We start from the raw sequence: 5,299 nt of genomic DNA, 5'->3' as shown, positions 1-5,299 counted from the left end.
CACCGATTACAATTCAATAATGTCCCATGTTTTCAAAATGGCCGGCATTCTATTTAATGCATGGCCGATAGGTGAAACCTATCCCACGACTCCCATGGCCGACGAATTCATTTTCGTCCCACGATTACATTTTACATGGCCGATAGGTAACACCTATCCCACGACTTTCATGGCCGACGAACTCATTTACGATTTCTAATGCCGACGAAAGAATGATCTTTCGTCCCACAATCATTTTGCAACTTTTTTCTTTTTCATTCCATTGAATTTTTCACTATACTCACATAAAAAAAAACTACCGTCTGCGCCATTGTCGTGTTCCCGTTTAAGCATCGTTGAATTCCAGTGACCGTTTCTGCTATCTTTGTTCTAGAGACTGACGTTCCATCGAATTAGTGGCATTCATCAGCCAAAGAGATATTTTAATTGCTGATTTTTCTCATTCTTATTAGCTGACTAGCGACCCAATTCTATGTTTTAATAAGTTTACCGCAAAGTCATTGGAATAGCTTTGCTGTTGCACTCAAACAGACTCTCGCAACTTATTTTCTTTTCTTTTATTCAATGTTTCTTTTTTAGTCCAAATATCTCTATGTCTCGAACATCTACTCTTTCTCTGCGATCAATTGTTGCTCTTCCAATTTTGACTTTGAATTTCAACTCTCTACTCTTCATTTTCTACTATCTACTCTGTACTTTGTTATCTCTTCTCTCCACTCTCTGCTCTTTATTTTAAACTTTCCACTTTCTCTCCACTCTCACTACTCTCTACTCTCTACTCTTTCTACTCTCTACTTTCTCTAATCTCTTTACTCTCTACTCTCTCTATTATCTACTCTCTACTCTCTACTCTCTCTACTCTATCTAATCTATCTACTGTCTACTCTATCTACTTTCTACTCTCTCTACTCTCTCTATTCTCTACTCTCTCTACTCTCTCTACTCTCCCTACTCTCTACTATCTCTACTCTCTACTCTGTACCGTCTCTACTCTCTACTCTCTCTACTTTTCACTCTCTCTACTCTCTACTCTCTCCACTCTCTACTCTCTACTCTCTCCACTCTCTACTCTCTCTACTCTCTACTCTCTACTCTCTCTATTCTCTACTATCTCTACTCTCTACTCTGTACTCTCTCTACTCTCTACTTTCTACTCTCTCTACTTTCTACTCTCTCTACTTTCTACTCTCTCTACTCTCTACTATCTCTACTCTCTACTCTGTACTCTCTCCACTCTCTCTACTCTCTCTACTCTCTACTCTCTACTCTACCTACTCTCTACTCAGTACTCTCTCTACTCTGTACTCTCTCTACTCTCTCTATTCTCTACTCAGTACTCTCTCTACTCTGTACTCTCTCTACTCTCTCTCTACTCTCTACTCTCTACTCTCTACTCCCTACTCTCTACTCTCTACTCCCTACTCCCTACTCTCTACTCTCTACTCTACCTACCCTCTACTCTCTCTACTCTCTACTCTCTCTACTCTCCCTACTTTCTACTCTCTCTACTCTTTACTATCTCTATTTTCTACTCTGTACTCTCTACTCTCTCTACTCTCTACTCTCTCTACTCTCTACTCTCTCTACTCTCTACTCTCTCTACTCTTTACTCTCTTTACTTTCTACTCTCTACTATCTCTACTCTCTACTCTGTGCTCTCTCTACTCTCCCTACTCTCTCATCTCTCTACTCTCTCTACTCTCCCTATTTTCTACTCTCTCTACTCTCTATTCTCTCTACTTTCTACTCATTCTACTCTCCTTACTCTCTACTCTCTCCACTCTCTCTACTATCTCTTCACTCCTCATACTCTCCCTACTCTCTACTCTCTATACTCTCTACTCTCTACTCTCTACTCTCTCTACTCTCTACTCTCTCTACTCTCCACTCTCTCTCTACTCTCTTTACTTTCTACTCTCTACTATCTCTACTCTCTACTCAGTGCTCTCTCTACTCTCCCTACTCTCTCATCTCTCTACTCTCTCTACTCTCCCTATTTTCTACTCTCTCTACTCTCTATTCTATCTACTTTCTACCCATTCTACTCTCCTTACTCTCTACTCTTTCCACTCTCTCTACTCTCTATACTCTCTACTCTCTACTCTCTACCTTCTACTCTCTTTTTTTTTTTTTTTTTTTTTATAGAGGTGAGGAACGCTCTACCAGCCTTATCTGGGAAGGGTTAACCCAGACGTCGAGTGGGGATCGCACCCACAAAAACCAAGCCCTCTACTCGTTGCCTTATTCCCCCTGGGACCACATCTAGGCGACTACTTCAGGGGGCGGCTGTGCTCATGCACTCTTCGAGTTTTCAACGCTGACTAACGTTGTCCTTCCCTTTTTCTCAACATTTTTTTCTCTCTATTCGCTTTTCATTCCACTGCGCTTATGTCCTCTTCGCAGGCATCCATTTACCCGTCGAGACGTGTACCGATTAGGAATTGCCCTCCAACTTGACGCGCAACCCGTCACAGTCACCCTCGCGGGATTTCTCACCTGTCGAGACGTGCACCGATTAGGAAGCGCCCTCCAACTTGACGCGCGCCCCGTCACAATCACCCTCGCAGGATTTCTCTTCCCAGCGGAGTGCCGATTAGGTAGTGCCCTCCTACATGTCGCGCACTCCGTCACAGCTACTCTCGTGGGGTATACACCATTTTGATCATGGCTTCATCCTTCGCGGTGTTTCTCCATCCAGGCCACGATCAGGCGTTGCCAGGCAGGCATTTTTGCTGTTCTCCGCGGCAGTATCCGGTTACCTGTCGAGACGTGCACCGATTAGGAAGCGCCCTCCAACTTGACGCGCGTCCCGTCACAGTCACCCTCGCAGGATTTCTCTTCCCAGCGGAGCGCCGATTAGGTAGTGCCCTCCAACATGACGCGCACTCCGTCACGGCGGCTCTCGGGGGGGGGGACTATCCGGTACTACAGCCGTCTCGATTGTTCATCTCTTATGGTCAGGCGTTATCCGCATGCTGGTCGGTCCTCCACTTCCGCTGTAGCTCGGACATGATATGTACGATTGCACTGTTTACTGCGTTCCAGGTGCCCTCGTCACGACACATTTCCTCCACGATGTTCCCAGCATGAAGGGTAGGCAGCCCCTCGCGCACTGTGGTGAATCTGGGACATTCGAATACGATGTGTTCCGGTGATTCCTCCACATTTCCACACTCCGGACAAAGAGGCGATCTTGCGTGTCCGAACCGGTGCAGATACTGCCTGAAGCAGCCATGACCAGACAAAAACTGCGTTAGATGGAAATTTACCTCTCCGTGTTTCCTGCCCATTAGAGTCGGTATGAGCCTGTACGTCCACCTGCCGTTTTGCGCCGCACTCCACTCTTGCTGCCACCTAGCCATCGACTCCGCCCTCATTAGCTTCCGGATTCCTCTGGTTCCCCTCTTCCTATAGCACTCGCTGTCCTCCGCCAAGATGATGGCTATGGGGACCAACCTGGCTATGACGTAGACCGCTTCTGTTGACACGGTTCTGTACGCACTCGCGACTCGCATCGCCATGAGCCGGTACGTACTATTCAGCCTCTTCGTGTTCCGCTGAGTTTCTAACGCCGCGATCCAGGCTGGACCACCGTAACGTAGTGTCGATGAGGAGACACTAGCCAAGAGGTGCCTCTTGCTGCTGCTTGGGCCAAAGTTGTTGGGCATGATTCGTGTCAGTGCATTGATTGCCTTCGTTGCTTTTTTACAAGCGTAGTCGACGTGACTGTTGAAGTTCAGTCGATCGTCGATCTGCACCCTCAGGTATTTTAGGTCTCGCTTCGAGGTTATCGAGTGCTCTCCAATTGTGATTTCTGCACGTTGCACCGCCCTGCGGTTGCTGACAATCAGCATTTCCGTCTTGTGGTGGGCTATCTGCAGTTTCACACTTTGCATCCACCTTCCGATCATGTCTATCGACTCGGTCGCGAGCATTTCGACCCGTTCCAAAGATTCCCCTGTCGCGAGAATAACGATGTCATCCGCGAAGCCAATGATCTCCGCTGCAACTAGCTCATCGTTCGTCACATCTCTGCGTTCGATGCTATCCTCATCCTCTCCATATGGCGTGGGTGGCCAGGTCGTTGGGTCGTGCTGCGGAAATAACCCTTCCACGATAATTTTTAATTTTTCGGGACACATTTCGGAAGGTGTCGTTGGGCCCCTGAGCTTCGCCATCACCATTCGGTAAGCATTGCCCCATGGATTGACGTCCACGTCCCGACATAACTCCCTGAAGCAATTAGATTTGCTCCACTTAATCGCCCGTTTAAAAGTGGATCTAGCCTCTCTGAATTCCACTCTCCGCTCTTCTCTGGTGTCTATGCTTGACCATTGGAAACGTCTTCTGGCGCTAAGGTAGTTGGCCCGAAGCACGCCAAGTGCCTCGCTCCACCAATAGGCTGGAGGTCGCTTATACCTGGGTTCCCTTTTTCTTGGCATTGTTATATCACATGCTGTTGCTAGCGTTTCCGTCAGTTCATCCGCGTTCATGTTCAAGACGTCGCTTTCCACGCGTAGTGCTTCGATGAAAAGGTCCTTGTCAAAGGTTTTTGTCTTCCACCTGCGCGGGATTGTCCTATTTATCCGTACTGCCACGGAGTTTCGTTGGCCAATGGTATAACGGATGGCTTGATGATCACTGTGGGTGTATCCTTCACATACCCTCCACCTCATTTTCGTCATTAACGACGGACTGCAGAAAGTCAAGTCGATGATGGACTCTCGACCCTCTCGGCGGAAGGTACTAGTGGTGCCCTCGTTGCACAGGGTAACATCCAACTTGGCTAGAGCTTCTAGTAAACTAGTCCCTCTCGCGTTGGTGCATCTGCTTCCCCACTCTACTGCCCAAGCATTGAAATCCCCTCCTATAACGACTGGTTTTCGTTCGGCGAGCTCCTCGGTGAGGACATCCAGCATATAGTGGAACTGGTCCATCGTCCATCTGGGAGGTGCGTAGCAACTGCAGATATAAATTCCGTTGATCTTTATGATCACGAAACCTTCGCGAGATCTCGAGACTACCTCCTGAATGGGATATCGGCCCATGACCTGGATGGCGGCCATTCGCACTTTATCCGTCACCCAATTGCCGTTACCGGGGGGAACGCGATACGGCTCCGCGATAATTGCGACATCACATTTTGTTTCTGTTGTTGACTGCCACAACAGTTACTGTGCGATGTCACAATGGTTGAGATTAATTTGGGTTATCTCCATCACTGTTGGCTTGCCCTCGCCTGTTTGTACACAGGGCAATTAAAGCTTCCCGTCATATGGTCATTACTGTCCTCTTTTTC

This window comes from Toxorhynchites rutilus, chromosome 3, assembly GCF_029784135.1.
Source record: "Toxorhynchites rutilus septentrionalis strain SRP chromosome 3, ASM2978413v1, whole genome shotgun sequence".
Lineage (NCBI taxonomy): Eukaryota > Metazoa > Arthropoda > Insecta > Diptera > Culicidae > Toxorhynchites > Toxorhynchites rutilus.
Note: the sequence above shows the minus strand (reverse complement) of the source record.